The sequence below is a fragment of the Meles meles genome, chromosome 9, assembly GCF_922984935.1.
Source record: "Meles meles chromosome 9, mMelMel3.1 paternal haplotype, whole genome shotgun sequence".
Taxonomy (NCBI): Eukaryota; Metazoa; Chordata; class Mammalia; order Carnivora; family Mustelidae; genus Meles; species Meles meles.
The window spans coordinates 111,219,157-111,237,223 of record NC_060074.1 but is presented as its reverse complement, the minus strand read 5'-3'; positions in this window follow the sequence as shown (position 1 = coordinate 111,237,223).

Below are 18,067 nucleotides of genomic sequence, written 5' to 3'. Positions count from 1 at the left end.
CTCCATCATTTGGTCTTCTATATCACTAATTCTCTCTTATGCCTCATTTGTCCTAGCAGTAAGAACCTCCATTTTTTGTTGCACCTCATTAATACCCTTTTTTTCAGTTTGGTTAGGTTTTAGTTCTGTTATTTCTCCAGAAAGGGAATTTCTTTCTCCAGGATAGGATTTTATTTCTTCAAAAGGGATTCTCTAATATCTTCCATGTTTTCTTTGAGCCCAGCTAGCACCTTGATAATCATCATTCTGAACTCTAGTTCTGACATATTACTAATGTCCATATTGATTAGGTCTCTAGACATTGGTACAGCCCCCTCCCTTTTTCTGTGGTGAGTTTTTCCACCTTGTCATTCCATCCAGATATGAGTGGATGAATGGGAGAACAAAATAGTAAAAGAGTAGCAATGGCCCCAGTAAAATATATACTAACCAAATCAGAAGAGACCTGAAACTGGGGGGAGAAGAAAGGTGAAAAAAAAAAATATATATATATCTATATATTAGATTAGTGAATAGAACAGAGCCATTTTGGGTGTATTTTGTTCTGTTAGAAGAAACTATCTCCCAAAATTTTAAGGAAATAATTTTTTTTCTTTCCATATATATATGTATATACACACACACAATAATAAGGGTAAACATGATGAAGGGATGGAATATGACTATAAAGATGAAAATTAAAAAAGATTCTAAAAAAGGAATTGATAAGAAGTTAGTTGAAAAAAGAAAAAAAGGAAAGATGTGATCAACCTGGAGAGTACAACAAAGGCATGCACCAGATTTAGAGTGTATTTTGTATTGTAGAAGAAATTGTATTGCCAAATTTTAAAGGAAAAAAAAAACCTATATGTATGCAAAAAATAAGTTTAAATACAATGAAAGGATAATATATGCCTATAACAATGAAAATTTAAAAAGATTTTTAAAAAGGTATTGATAAGATAAAATAGTTAAAAACATTAAAATAGGAAAGGGAAAAATTAAAAAAATAGAATAAGAAAGAAATGAAATTTTAAAAATTTAACTTTGCAAAGCTAATGGAGGGTGACTGGGTGGATCAGTGGGTTAAGCCTCTGCCTTCAGCTCAGGTCATGATCTCAGGGTCCTGGGATAGAGCCCCAAATTGGGCTTTCTGCTCAGCAGGGAGCCTGCTTCCTCCTTATCTCTCTCTGCCTGCCTATATGCCTACTTGTGATCTCTCTCTGTCAAATAAATAAATAAAATTTTAAAAAAGAAAAACTAATGGATTATGGGGAAAAAACAATGAATTGTATGTGGTGCTTTCCTCTAGCTCTACAGTTCTGAAGTTCTCATTGATTGGTGAAATTTGTCTTGGCTGGATGTTCTTACTGATATTCTTGGGGGAGGGGCCTGTTGAAGTGATTCTCAAATGTCTTTGCCTGAGGCAGAATTGCACCACCCTTGCCAGGGGCAGTCTAAATAATCTGCTCGATCTTGGTCTTGGGAGCATTTTTTTCCCTAGATGCTTTCCGTAGAACTCTGGAGGACAGGAATGAAAATGACAGCCTCCCAATCTCTAGCCCCACATGAGTTGAGAGTTCATGGCTCTACTCCTTGCTGAGCCTTCAGAGAAAAGCAGTCCATCCCTCCCATCTCCCTGGTCTCCAGCTGCACTCTGAGCTACCCAGCCTGTGATGGAGCATTTCTATCTCTGGTGCAGGGCCCCCTTTGGAGTTTCCAAACCTGCAGTACCTGCAGTGGTGCTCCCATGCTGCTCCTCCTGGAGGAGGAAGGTGAGTCTCCCTGGATCTGCTGCTTGTTGTGTCCTTGCCTGAAGAGCACTGGCCCAGCTGTGCCATGGATCATGATTTAATGTAACCCTGAGCTGAGAGCCCACTCCTCAGGTCCGTATCTGCTGCTGGCTTTCCTGCTCCGATACCTGGGAGCTCTGCTACACTCAGACGTTCCTGGTCTTTCTGTGACCCCATGGGTCTTGAGACCACACTGTCCCCACAAAGGCTCCATCCCCCGCTTTCCTTTGGAGTCAGTGGCCTTCAGTGGAGCAGCCTTCTAAAAGTTCTGATTTTGTACTCTTCTGCTCTATCACTTGCCAGGGACTGGCCCCTCCCCCCATAGTCTGTCTTCCCAAATGTTGCCTGGGATTTGCTTTTCCACAAGTCCTACCTTCTGGAAAGTGGTCGATTTTTGTTCCTAGAATTGCTGCTCTTCTTCTCTTCTCTCTCCTATTGAGTTTGTAGCTGTTCAGGATGGTTTGATAACTATCTAGCTGAACTCCTGGGACCTGATATTTAGGTCTCCTACTCCTCCTTGATCTTGCTCCTCCCTTCTGAATTTTAGCTCATTACAGTAAAGAAGTTTTAAGGTATCTTAATAAAATAATTTTGATCTTGAAAACTTCATCTAATTTACATCATGAAAAATGTTGCCAATAAAACATGATGTTTGGAACAAGGAGATTTGAATCTAGGATCTATCTTAATTATTTGCTTGGGAAATATTTCAAGATGATATTCTGGGTCTACAGAGTGGTCAGTCTGTACCGTCTTAAGGTCTAATCTTAGAATGTTTCTCCCCAGTAGTCTGTGTTTCAAAATGAGCCTTAACTCAGGTAGCAGTGGCTAGATAGTACCAGCCCTCTTTGTCTTGAAAATGAGGACTAATTCCACAAATAATATTAAAAATAAGGAGGTGAGTAATTATATCATATGATTTGAGGGTCACATAGGACATGTGCCACCTCAAATATATTTACAGTCAGATTTTCCACTGTATCTAAAAATTTGACTATTAAATTCATCTGCTAAATCCATTGAATAAAGGCATTGTTTGCAGAATGTCACTGCTAAACTGTGTTTGTCTTGTCTGGTTGCTAATATGCTCTTATACTTTGTGCCCTGTGAATAGACCATTTTCATCTGAGTGTTTCTATCACAGCACCTTATCTACAATCAAGTTCTGCCTTTCCCAGTAGAAATAGCATGACTCTGTGGCCTAAATTCTGAGCATTTCTATCTGAGCATGATGGCTGCTACTAGATCAAGTCATTTGGGGATATCCACTAGGTGTGGTTTGCACCATTACAATGGCCAGATCTCAGCTTGCCTCAACTCTGATCTCATTCCCTCTGTTTTCCTTCCTTTATTTACTGAGGTAGATGCTGAGAGAGTGAAGTAAATCCTGCAGGGCATAATCTCTGGCCTTCCCCTTGCAAGCTAGGTGACTATGGGCAAGTTGCCTTACCTCTAAGACTCTGTTTCTCTCTTGTACTGTGGAAAAAGAAGGATATTTTGTTCCAGATCATGCAGATCTAGAAAGATATAACACATCTTACCAAGATGTGCATCAAATGATTAATTTAATAGGGGTTTTGTGTTTAAACTGACATCCAAGTAAGATTGGGCCTTGAAAGGGCTTGTACATAATAACCTACAGGGAGTGTTTGCGAGAATGAAAAAGGAAAATAATATGAATGCAGTGATAGCTAATGTTCACAACACATGCAAGAGATAGAAACTACTATCCAAATTTAATGATGAGAAAACTAAAGCACAGAGAAGTTAATAGGCCTGAGATCCACAGCTGATCACCTATAGGACTAGGATTTGAACTGAGGCAGTTTAGTTCCAGAGCATATTCTATCAGACACATGGCCTTTTTTTCTTGAACAATTCATCTAGAAAAGGATTTCAATATGGTTTATGTTATTACTGATGGTAAAACTGGGTCCAATGGGAGTCAATAAGGAGGTCAATTTCTGCATGTTCTAAAAATGCTAAGAATGAAACTGTGGTACACCATGAGGAAATAAATTGTGAAGCAATAAAGGTGTTCAAGCAGAGATTGGAACATAATCTTTGGGGATTGCAGTAAAATGTGTTCTTGCACTAAAAACGGCATATGAGTTTTGATAAATCTTGTGTTTCTTCCAAAGAGTCCATGAATGCAGACAGTCAGTATTCTGGAATATATCTGCCATTTCTGCAGGATTTCATGTGCACAGCTCTCTGCTGGAACACTGACATGCATCAATTCTAATCTTCAACACTGCTCTGGAAAAGGCTGGTGTTATTTCAATTTCGCAGATGGAGACATTGGTCTCGGATACATATATAATTAATATTGGTGGATATTATCTCAGGTTTTCTTTTTTTTTTAAAGATTTAAGAAAAAAATATTTGAGAGAGAGATCACAAGTAGGCAGAGAGGCAGGTAGAGAGAGAGGGGGGAAACAGGTTCCCCACCAAGCAGAAAGCCCAATGTGGGGCTTGATCTCAGGACCCTGAGATCATGACCTGAGCTGAAGGCAGAGGCTCAACGCACTGAGCCACTCAGGTACCCCTATCTCGGGTTTTCTCTTTCCAAAGCTATGCTCTTTAAAAGCCACTTTTGTGTTATATTAAATTTCTCAACAATAGCCCCAAAGTGAGGCATCTATGCAGGAGAACTTGCCTGATTCATTCCTTACTGTGGTTCTCTTTCATTGTTGTAATATTAATGTAGATGAAGGTGGTGATAACATTCATAATTATAATTTGAATACCATCCTAATTGGCTTTTATTGCTGCTTGGGAATGGGTCAGTGTTGTACATGGAATTTTTAAGTTGAAATGTCGTTTCCAATACTTAATAGAATCCAATTAGGATTTTATTGATTAATTAGTGTCTACATGAAGCATTCTATTTTCCAAAGGCCAGTAATGTGTCTGACTGTTCCCTAAATGTTAACATATTCAGATAATTATAATTGCATCATACTTGCTGGTTAGACTGTTTGAGTTATTTGCCTTTATTGAGGTTTCAGATCCAAGTAAAGCAATCTTTTAAAGTAAAAATGATATTTAAATAACCTGAAATAATCATTATAGAAAACCTCTCTTAAACACTCTTAATTTATGGCTATAAACATGCTAGCACCTTTCTATATAGAAGCTCATTTGCGAATGTTTTAAAGGTAACAAAGATGAATTGATACAAGGAGAGACTATGTAGCCGATGGGGACTCTAAAATGTGGCAGTGTCCTAGGGTCAAATGTATTGCTTAAGGAATTTCAAATTTAAAATGATAGTACAGTGGCATGAATGAGAGACACAGGTCTAAAAATCAGACCAAATATATCCAACAAATAGTGTTTGGTAAAATCCTGTCTCATGTCACTTAGTAACTGTTATTACCACCTGTTTCTTTGAAATGGCTAAAGAAATTCAGGTGAGCGATGGGAAGAAATTAGGAACAGGCAAAAATACATTAAGTTATTTCAGTTTGTTGGATCAATGCCTATCTGTATTGGGTCAATGCTTGGATCAAGAACAGATAGGCAAAAAATCTCTAAGTATTGTCATGGGGCAAGTTAAAAGACATATTATCTGGGACACATATAAGTCTCAAACTGTACTCTAAAGGAAATTAAATCATTGACACTTGGAAATATATTCTAGTTATATTTAAAATCAATATTGAACATTTACTATGGAAAATATTTTGCCAATTGCACACATATGTGGAAAAATAAATGTTCCTAATATCCATCGGCCAGGCACTCTACCATTTATATTGCAATGCAGTATACTATAACCACATAAGATAGTATAGTTATTCTCATCTTACATATCAAGATAATAACTAACTTAGAGAATGGTAAATAACTTCTCTGAGATCATTTAGTTATGCCCAAATTACAGTCTGTCATTATTAGAACTATCCGGGAATAATAATAATAATAATAATAATAAGTCAACAGAATTCTGGGGCCACACCTTTCCAGTAGAAACACATCTTTGGCAGTGGGATAAGAAATATGCGTTGTACTAGTCAGAGTTCTCCTGAGAAACAGAATCAACACAATGTACGTATATGTATGTATGTATGAGCATGCGCGTGCGTGCACGTGCACACACACACACACACACACACACACACACAGATTTATTATCAAGAATTGGCTCACACAGCTACAGAGGTTAACAGGTCCCAATATCTGCAGTCAGCAGCCAGGGACCGAGAGAGCCTGTGGTATAAATTTTTTCTTTGAAAGCCTGAAGCCTCAAAGACCCAAGAAGAGCCAAAATTAATATTTTCATCAAAAGGCAGGAAAAAAACCTTTGTCCTGGCTCAAGAGTCAGGCAGAAGTTCTCTTTTACACATGGGTGGGTCAGTCTTTGGGTTCTATTTAGGTCTTTAACTGATTGGGGGAGGGACACTCACACTGGGGAGAATAATTTATTTTACTCAGTCTACAGATTAAAATGCTGATCTCACCAAAAAACACCCTCACAGAAATATCAAAAACAATGTTGGACCAAGTATCTGGGTACTTCATGGTCCAGTCAAGTTGACACATAAAATTAACCATCACATGCAGTTTCGGAGATCTCCATAGGTAATTTAGATTCAGAAAAGTCTGAAACCCCTGGAATAACCTGCCATCGTATTTATTAATTCTTAAATTTTCCCACTGAAATCACATGGGGAGCTTCAATAGTTGCTAATGCCTTGTTCCCACCCCTAGAAATTCTGACTTAATTATTCTGATTCTAATGTATAGTTAGGTCTCAGATCAAGGCTAGAGCCCTTGCTCTGAAATGTAGCTCATGACCCTCTGCTCCTAGCTACCAGATTTTGTGGTCTTTCTGCCCTTCTCAGATGGCATGCCACTGCTCACTACATACTGAGAAGTGGTGGCCAAGGTCAAATTGTATGCACAGCTTTTAGACTTATACAAGAATAGTCCTGATATATCTTTTGGCCATCTCCATTCCATTGCAAGGGTTAGAGCTTTCCCAGAGGGAATTCAGGCCTATTTCCATGTTCACCCTTACCCTTCAAGTCAATACTTTATGAGTTACCAATGAAAATGACACACTAGCAAATTGCTACTCCAGAGAAATTCAGGAATGACAGTCATTGTTTCTAAACTGTATTTCATAAGTTTGCCACATCAGCACACTTGCTGAGTGGAGAAATTGCATGCCATGGCCTCTGTTTGTACTATATTTGAAGTGGCTATGTTGAAAGAATAGGTGTTTGGACACAGGTAGAGAGAGTAGATCAAAGGTGCCCGGATCATCCCTATCCCACCTTCGGCATGAAAATTATCGGTAATTTGCTCATATCATGTGCTCAACAATTGTGCATTAGTAACACACACTACTTTTAATAACAAAACCTACTTTTGATCATTTTCCATGTGGCAACTGTGGACCAGTGCTGTGAGTAGGCTCTCAATATTAGATTGTTCTCTACTCTCTTAGGAATATACAACATGCAATGCAGCATAGACAAATTCATGAGAAGCAAGTAGAAAGAAAGGACATGACAGCATGTGGGAGCCATAGGGATAGAAAAGGCATCAGTGAAAGATGGTTTGCAGAACTTGGACCTATGTGCATATCTGCACTTAGGTCCAAGTGTAGGTCAGGATATGCTAGGGAGAAACACTGAAAGAACCTTCTGGGTAGAGCACCACTTGAGCAAAAATCTGAGATTGGGGAATAAAGACAAGAGATGGCCAGTGGGATACTTGCCACTGGCAGAGAAGCCAGGAGGAGTTAGCCAGACATGGCATGTATATGTATTTTCCAGAAAAACTAGCAGAAACCCATATTAGTCTCTACCTATCTCTTCCATAGCTCAATCAGCCATTCTTTTATTGGTCTGCTTACTTATTTTTTCTCCACCTAAATGCCAATTCATTTTTAGAAAAGAAAGTTTCTTATTAATGTGTATATTCTCACTGCTAGTTTAGTATCTAGCATAGATAGATATTCAACAAATGCTAGGTGAATGGGTGAATTAATGAGTGACCTAAAGAGTGGATACTGGATGCAAATATTTCTTTTTTTATTATACATCTTGAGTGTAAACAATGGTCAGTGAAAAAACGTCAGCAATATTGTGTTTGTTATCGCATGTGCCAGTTATAATTATTAATAAAGTAGTATATTTATATACTAACCTCTCACTAGGCTTTTTTCATTTTTGTTTCTGCTTATTTAAAAAGACAACAAAAATTAACACTGGATTTTGGGTTGATTTGCAGACAAAACACTTGTTGGCTTGTAAATTGCTCCAGGAGCAGTGATGACAATGAAAAGATGTTCAGGACAAAATTTAGTTTCCGAGGTCTGTCTGAATTATATTTCGTCTGCTTTGGTTTATTCTACTCTTCTTACCTCTTTATTATAAACACAAATTTCTCCACTTAAGCATTAGTTAAACAAAGATGAGTAAGACAGTGACACCCAGTGGGGGTGGGGGAAGTTGTCAGTCAGTGTCAATAAAGAAAAGAGTAAGTACACAAAAGATTTAAACACATTTTTGTTTTAATTGAGGTAAAATTTACGTACAATGAAATGCATAGGCCTAAGTATACAATTCAACAAAGTTTAGTAATGAGTACACCCATATAACACACAACAATCACAATATACAATATTTCTATCAACCAAGAAGTTGGACCCATACTTAGTGGGTACGAGGTAGAAGTGGATTACATTTTTTATGATGCTACTTTAAATGGAATAATTTTTCATTGCAGTTTCCAATTATTTCCTGCCAGTATTTAGATATACTATATCTTGCAATCTTGAAAAATTTACTTATTATTTGAGAAATTTGTTTGCTTTGTTTTGGGGTTCCATAGAGTTTTCCACCTATATAATCATGCCCTCTGTGGATAATAGCAGTTTCACTTCTACTTTTTAATATTTATTCCTTTTATTTTTTTTTCCTTATTAAAGTTGTTAAGATATACATTACACTGTTGAATCAAAGGGATAAAAACAGGTACCCTTGCCTTATTTCTGATCTTTTGGGAAAATGTTCAAAATTTCACCATTAAATGTAATATTAACCATAAGATTTTTAAGATATCCTTTATTATATTGAGAAAGTTCCCTTCTATTCCAGTTTTCTGTTTTTATCATGGATGGACACTGACTTTTTTTATCAAATGATTTTTCTACATCTATTGAGATAACTTTTTCCTCTTTTATTCAGTTAATGTGATAAATTGATACATTTTTTTAAGATTTTTTTTTTAATTTATGTATTTGATAGAGATCATTAGTAGGCAGAGAGGCAGGCAGAGAGAGAGGAGGAAGCAGGCTCCCTGCTGAGCAGAGAGCCCGATAGGGGGCTCAATCCCAGGACCCTGAGACCATGACCTGAGCCAAAGGCAGGGGCTTAACCCACTGAGCCACTCAGGTGCCCCTAAATTGATACATTTTGAATGTAAAGTCTACCTGACCACTTGGGATAAACACTGCTTGGTTATATAATATATTTATACACACACACACACACACACACACATACATATATAGCTGAATTTGTTTGCTAATATTTAGTAAATTTTTTTTTGCTGCTTATATTCAAAAGACTATTAGCTTGTAATTTTCATTCTTTATAATGACTTTCTCAGGTTTTGGTATGAAAATTGTTCTGACTTTTCAGAAAAAAAGAATGTCTAACATTTTTCTTAGGTTTAGTATGATTCTGCTCTTAAATATTTAACAGCACTATCCATTGTAAGTATTTTTGTGTTTTCTTTGTAGTAAAGTTTTAATTAAGAGTTCCTTTTCTTGGGGTGCCTGAGTGGCTTAGTGAGTTAAGCCTCTGCCTTCAGCTCAGGTCATGATCTCAGGGTCCTGGGATAGAGCCCTGCATTGGGCTCTCTACTCAGCAGGAAGCCTGCTTCCCCACCCCACCCCCCACCTGCTTGTGATCTCTCTCTCTGTGTCAAATAAATAATTAAAATCTTAAAAAAAAAAGAATTCCTTTTCTTTCTTTCTTACTAAATATAAGTCTGCTTAGATTTTTTTTTTTATTTCTTATGTGTAAGTGAGTAAGTTTGGTAATTTGTGTTTCTGAAGTAATTTGTTCATTATTGGAGTTGTCAAATTTAATTACAAACAGTTGTTGATAATTATCATTTATTTTACATTTACTGTCTGTAGGATGTTTAGAGATACTGTTTATTTTATTCCTGCTTATAATAATTTTATTCTCTCTTTAAAAAATTTGATAAGTTTTCTTGGGAGTTTTCAATTTATTAATGTTTTAAAAGAACAATAATACACTGAATTATGCTCTTGCTTTTATTATGTTCTTTTTATTTTTTTAATTTTTTTAAGATTTATTTATTTGACAGATAGAGATTACAAGTAGGCAGAGCGGCAGGCAGAGAGAGAGAGAGAGGAGGAAGCAGGCTCCCAGCTAAGCAGAGAGCCTGATGCGGGGCTCGATCGCAGGACTCTGGGATCATGACCTGAGCTGAAGGCAGAGGCCTTAACCCGCTGAGCCACCCAGGTGCCCCTTATTATGTTCTTTTTAAATCCTTCTTTGGGTTTAACTTCCTTTTCATTTCTAGCTTCTTAAGATAGAAATAGAGATAGCTGATTTTAAAATATCCTTTTTCTTTTCTAAAATAAGTATTTAAAGCTATAAAATTCCCTCAAGTGCTACTTTGGCTGCATCTCACAAGTTCCAATATGCTGTGTATCCATTACAGTGTGAATTGAAGTTAGTTAAAAACATTTCCTAACATGTCTTACAATTTACTTTTTATGCAATTATTATTTTGAGGTATCTTGTTTAATTTCTAAATATTTGGGAATTTTTCTAAATGTGCTATTGTCACTAAATTCTAAAGTAATTATGTTGTGGTTAGTACTTGTATTATGAAATATTCCAATTATTTTATGCTTTGTTGAAATTTATATTAATGTCCCAATATGTAATCTAACTTAGTGAGGATTCCAGATCCAATTGAAAAAATTTACATTTGTAGATATAATGTTCTATAAAATTTAATAATGAAAATTCTGATTACCACTACTGTTCAAAGGGAAACTGGGTGGCTCCATCATTAAGCATTTATGTTCAGCTCAGGTCATGATCACAGGGTCCTGGAATCTAGCCTTACATTGGGGCTCATTGCTTAGTGAGAAGCTTGCTTCTCCCTATCCCCCTGCTTGTGTTCCCACTCTCACTGTCTCTCTCTATCAAATAAATAAAATCTTTAAAAAAATACTGTTCAATTGCTATTCTTACTATTTTCCTATCGTTTTTATTGGTTACTGAAAGACTGAAATGACCTAGAAGACAGTGCACAGCTTAGACCAATTAAATCAGAATCAATGGAAATGTATTCCCCAGACCCAAGTAATTATAATGTGCCAGTGGGGTTGAAAACTACCATTTTAGAGAAAAATGAAATTCTTATTGATGCTATATTTGTTGACAGAAAGGACTTCTATAATTATGTTGCTTAAATGTAGGCAAAATAGAGATTTAAACTTTGCTCATGACTTACTGATAGTTCTTATAGAACTGTAAAACCAGAATAAATATAATAATTACATAAAAGGCACAAAACCAATATTCAAATTAACAAAATTAATTTCATGTCTTATTGATTATGTTTTGCTAAAACAACATTGCTAGTTTTGTCTTTAATAGTAGAATGATATGGCCTCAGATTTTGTTCTATATTTAACCTGCTTTTAGATTTTGAATTCAACAATACTTACGCAGTGATCTTTCCTATAAGTATGTTGTACTAAATTGTATGGGTAACAGCATTATTAGCTGACTAAAATGATCATTTCTGTCCTTAATCAAAATTTTGCCAGCAAGCAGTTCTTACAGGCTAATATTAATGAATATTAGGTCCAAATCTTAGTATTTGATCTTTCTATATGACAGATTTTTACATTCTCTCATTCATTTTTAAAACACGAAAGTGTTCTTAAGAAAAAGCAAAAATAACATATATACTGAAATAGCTGCTCCCTATTTGTGGTGGATTCAGCTCCCTGCTACCCATTACCCATTGTTCCTTTCCTTGGCCATTAAATGAAGGATCACTGTAAGGCCTGCCTAAAATTTCCAGAATACTGGCCAAAAAAAGAAGTTCTGAGGCTGATGCCTGGAGAAACTTTGGCAAGAATAAAGCAGTAATAAGAGCCAAATAATGCATCAACTCTGTGTAAGTTCAACTAGAGAAGCTGAAAAACTGTTTTAAACATAAAGGGCTTTATTGCAGAGGATTAGCTTATGTAATTGTGAGAGCTGGTTGAATTGTCTCCAGAAGACTACCATCTTTTCTTCAGAAGCTAGAGCTTGAAGTCCACCGGACAGACATGCAGAAGGGAAAGACAGGGATGCCAGTGTGGCTCAATTGATTAAGTGTCTGCTTTTGGCTTAGGTCATGATCCCAGGATCCTGGGATTGAGTTCTGCATAGGGCTCCATACTCAGGGGAGCCTGCTTCTCTCTCTCCCTCTGCCCCCTGCTAATGCTCTTTCTCACACTACCTTCTCTCCCAAATAAATAAAATATTATTTAAGAAAAAGAAGAAGAAAAAGGAGGAGGAGGAGGAGGGGGAGGGGGAAGAAGAGGGGGAGAAGGAGGAGAAAGGAAAGACACATGGGAAGGGGGGAGATCCCCGAAGGATGGCTATCAGTTCTCATTGCCTCCGAATTCAGTGCTGTGGGTATTTATTTATTTATTATTATTATTTTTTTTTTTTAGTTTTGGAGAGAGAGAGCACGTGTAAGCCAGGTGGAGTTGGGGATGGGGAAAGGGTAGAGGGAGAGAGAATCTTAAACAGCCTCCATGCCCAACATGGATCCCCACTTGGGGCTCTATCTTACAACCCTGAGGTCATGACCTGAACTGAAATCAAGAGTTAGAACCCTGAGATTATGACCTGAGGCAAAATCAAGAGTCAGATACTTAACTGACTGAGCCACTCGGCCGCCACAATGCTATAGGTATTCTTCAGAAACCTAGACTTTTCGTCATAAAGCGAAGGACACACATGTATCCCAGGAGTTGGGAAGTAAATGTGTGATGTTAAAAACTGAGAACTTAGAATCTTGGGTATGAATTGTATCATAAGGTGGTCATAAAATGATTCAGGATACAGTATTATTATTTTTTATATTACCAATGAAGTAAAAACAAAACAATTAAAACTATTCTTTCAGTTGGAATTGTTATAACAATTGCAGACCCTGGTTTGACAAGCAATTGCTTCATATTATCAATACTACATTAATTCAGACAATAAACTCAATAATGATTTCAGAGTTCTAGCCTATGTTGGGAAATTGATAAGATGTGAAACTGCAGAATTAAATCACAAACTGTTCACAAGAAGCACCCATAATCCAAGATCAATAATCATGTTAACAGAAAGTTCTGTGGTCAAACAACAATATAGAATCCAGAGTTTTGGAAAAGGTTTAAAATTTGGGGGATTTTGCTGAAACAAAGTGAAGTGGCCATCCATCTCCCTTTACTCAATTACCACTACCACCTAACGAGAGAGCTACTTGAATGGATAGCCACTTGGTGGTGTTTGTGTGATGAATATCCACTCTCAGATTCTCCCTCTGTTTCATCAGCTGTTGTCAGGGACTATTTGTATACCCACTTACTTAAAACTGAAAAATGGGAGCTGGCATTGTAACAGCTTCTGTTAGGTTTTTACATAAAGAATAGTTAAATGTAAAATAGCCCCTTTAGGTTTTATGCAGCATGGTTTTATCTCCATTTGGCATTGATGTTGTCTGACTCTTGGACTATTACTCCAGGAGTCATTGAGTTCCAGTGGACTTGCTAGGGTAGATTTTAGTGTGGTGAATTTCCATCCTTTTTTTTTTCTCATTTTTTTAATTTGTTTATTTTCAGCATAACAGTGTTCATTGTTTTTGCACAACACCCAGTGCTCCATGCAGTACGTGCCCTCTCTATTACCCACCACCTGGTTCCTCAACCTCCCACCCCCCCTGCCCCTTCAAAACCCTCTGGTTGTTTTTCAGAGTCCATAGTCTCTCATGGTTCACCTCCCTTTCCAGTTTCCCTCAACTCCCTCTCCTCTCCATCTCCCCATGTCCACTGTGTTCTTTGTTATGCTCCACAAATAAGTGAGACCATATGATACTTGACTCTCTCTGCTTGACTTATTTTGCTCAGCATAATCTCTTCCAGTCCCATCCATGTTGCTACAAAAGTTGGGTATTCATCCTTTCTGATGGAGGCATAATACTCCATTGTGCATATGTACCACATCTTCCTTATCCATTCGTCCGTTGATGGGCATCTTGGTTCTTTCCACAGTTTGGTGACCGTGGCCATTGCTGCATAAACATTGGGGTACAGATGGCTCTTCTTTTCACTACATCTGTGTCTTTGGGGTAAATGCCCAGCAGTGCAATTGCAGGGTCATAGGGAAGCTCTATTCTTAATTTCTTGAGGAATCTCCACATTGTTCTCCAAAGTGGCTGCACCAAGTTGCATTCCCACCAACAGTGTAAGAGGGTTCCCCTTTCTCCACATCCTCTCCAACACACGTTGTTTCCTGTCTTGCTAATTTTGGCCATTCTAACTGGTGTCAGGTGGTATCTCAATGTAGTTTTAATTTGAATCTCCCTGATGGCTAGTGATGATGAACATTTTGTCATGTGTCTGATAGCCATTTGTATGTCTTCATTGGAGAAGTGTCTGTTCATATCTTCTGCCCATTTTTTGATATGATTATCTGTTTTGTGTGTGTTGAGTTTGAGGAGTTCTTTATAGATCCTGGATATCAACCTTTTGTCTGTACTGTCATTTGCAAATACCTTCTCCCATTCCGTGGGTTGCCTCTTTGTTTTGTTGACTGTTTCCTTTGCTGTGCAGAAGCTTTTGATCTTGATGAAGTCCCAAAAGTTCATTTTTGCTTTTGTTTCCTTGGCCTTTGGAGACATATCTTGAAAAAAGTTGCTGTGGCTGATATCGAAGAGGTTACTGCCTATGTTCTCCTCTAGGATTCTGATAGATTCCTGTCTCACGTTGAGGTCTTTTATCCATTTCGAGTTTATCTTTGTGTATGTGTAAGAGAATGGTCGAGTTTCATTCTTCTACATATCGCTGTCCAGTTTTCCCAGCACCATTTATTGAAGAGACTGTCTTTTTTCCATTGAATATTTTTTCCTGTTTTGTCGAAGATTATTTCACCATAGAGTTGAGGGTCCATATCTGGGCTCTCCACTCTGTTCCACTGGTCTATGTGTCTGTTTTTATGCCAGTACCATGCTGTCTTGGTGATCACAGGTTTGTAGTAAAGCTTGAAATCGGGTAACGTGATGCCGCCAGTTTTGTTTTTGTTTTTCAACATTTCCTTAGCGATTCGGGGTCTCTTCTGATTCCATAAAAATTTTAGGATTATTTGCTCCAGCTCTTTGAAAAATATCGGTGGAATTTTGATCAGAATGGCATTAAAAGTATAGATTGCTCTAGGCAGTATAGACATTTTAACAATGTTTATTCTTCCAATCCAAGAGCATGGAACAGTCTTCCATCTTTTTGTGTCTTCTTCAATTTCTTTCATGAGTGTTCTGTAGTTCCTCAAGTACAGGTCCTTTACCTCTTTGGTTAGGTTTATTCCCAGGTCTCTTATCATTCTTGGTGCTATAGTAAATGGAATCGATTCTCTAATTTCCCTTTCTGTATTTTCATTGTTAGTGTATAAGAAAGCCACTGATTTCTGTACATTGACTTTGTATCCTGCCACGTTACTGAATTTGCTGTATGAATTCTAGTAGTTTGGGGGTGGAGTCTTTGGGGTTTTCCATATAAACCCTGCGAAGAGAGAGAGTTTGACTTCTTCCTTGCCAATTTGGACACCTTTTATTTCTCTTTGTTGTCTGATTGCCATTGCTAGAACTTCTAATACTATGTTGAACAAGAGTGGTGAGAGTGGGCATCCTTGTCGTGTTCCTGATCTCAACGGGAGGGCTGCAAGCTTTTTCCCATTGAGGATGATATTTGCTGTGGGTCTTTCATAGATAGATTTTATGAAGTTCAGGAATGTTCCCTCTATCCCTATACTTTGAAGCATTTTCATCAGGAACCGATGCTGGATTTTGTCAAATGCTTTTTCTGCATCAATTGAGAGGACCATGTGGTTCTTCTCTCTTCTCTTATTGATGTGTTCTATCACATTGATTGATTTGCGAATGTTGAACCAACCTTGCAACCCAGGGATGAATCCCACCTGGTCATGGTGGATAATCTTTTTAATGTGTTGTTGGATCCTGTTTTCTAGGATCTCGTTGAGAACCTTTGCATCCATATTCACCAGTGATATTGGTCTGAAATTCTCCTTTTTGGTAGGGTCTTTGCCTGGTTTGGGGATCAGGGTAATGCTGGCTTCATAAAAAGAGTCTGGAAGTTTTCCTTCTGCTTCAATTTTTTGGAAGAGCTGCAGGAGAATTGGGGTTATTTCTTCTTTGAAAGTTTGGTAGAATTCCCCAGGGAATCCTTCAGGTCCTGGGCTCTTGTTTTTTGGGAGGTTTTTGATCACTGTTTCAATCTCGTTACTAGATATCGGTCTGTTCAGGTTGTCACCTTCTTCCTGGTTCAATTTTGGGAGTTTGTAGTTTTCCAGGAATGCATCCATTTCATCTAGGTTGCTTAGCTTATTGGCATATAACTGTTGGTAATAATTTCTGATGATTGTTTCTATTTCCTTGGTGTTAGTTGTGATCTCTCCCTTTTCATTCATAATTTTATTAATTTGGGCTCTCTCTAGTTTCTTTTGGATTAGTGTGGCCAATGGTTTATCGTCAGATACAGATTTGCAAATATTTTCTTCCATCCTGTGGATTGCCTTTTACTTTCTCAATGGTATCGTTTGAAAAACAAATGAGTAAAATTTTAATAATGTTTTCTTTTTCTTTTTCTTTTGTTGTTTGAAGTTTTGGGGCCGTATCTAAGAAATTATTGCCTAATAAAGTCATGAGAATTTACAACTATCTTTTCTTCTAAGAGTTTTATAGTTTTAATTCTCATATTTAGCTTCTTATATTTAGGTCTTTGGTCCATTTTGAGTTAGATTTTGTGTGTAGTGTGTGGTAGGAGTACAACTGTTTCCTTTTGTATATGGATATTCTGGTGTCCTAGCACTGTTTGTTGAAATGATTATTCTTTTTTTATTAAGTTGTCTTCAAATGTTTGTCAAAATTTTTTATAATGATTGTAATTGTTATCATAAGAATTATTTTAATGGGCTTTAATTCTAATATGTCTATCTATATGGCAGTACCATACTGTCTTGATAACTATAGTTTTGCAATAAGTTTTGATATCCATGTGTGAGTCTTCTAATATTACTCTTCTACTTTGGTTATTCTGGACTCTTAGATTTCCATATTAATTTTTTCATTAAATCAAGTTTATACTTATATAGAGAAAAATACAACTATATAATATTGGAAGTTTGATTGACGGGAGGTATTTGATTTGGCTGTTTTTTTAATTTTTTACTTTTATATTAACATATAATGTATTATTAGTTTCAGGGGTATGGGTCTGTGAATCACCAGGTTTACACACTTCACAGCACTCACTATAGCACATTACCTTTCCCAATGGCCATAACCCAACAATCCTCCCCCTTCCCCCCTCCCCCCAGCAACCCTCAGTTTGTTTTGCGAGATTAAGAGTCTCTTATGGTTTGTCTCCCTCCTGATCAAAAAGTTGAAAATAGAGCTACCCTATGACCCAGCAATCGCACTACTGGGTATTTACCCTAAAGATACAAATGTAGTGATCTGAAGGGGCACGTGCACCCAAGTGTTTATAGCAGCAATGTCCACAATAGCCAAACTATGGGAAGAACCTAGATGTCCATCAACAGATGAATGGATAAAGAAGATGTGATATATATATGTGTGCACAATGGAGTACTATGCAGCCATCAAAAGAAATGAAATCTTGCCATTTGTGATGATGTGGATGGAACTAAAGAGTATTATGCTTAGTGAAATAAGTCAATCAGAGAAAGTCAATTATCATATGATCTCCCTGATATGAGGAAACTGAGAGGCAACGTAGGGATTTGGGGGATAGGAAAGGAATAAATGAAGCAAGATGGGATCGGGAGGGAGACAAGCCATTTCCAAATTAATTTTAAAATTAACTTGTACATTTCTACAAAGAAGCTACCTTGGATTTTAATAGGTACTACATTGAGTCTGTAGATCAATTTGGGGAATGCTGCCATCTTACAGTATGAAGCCTTTTGATGCATGTATAT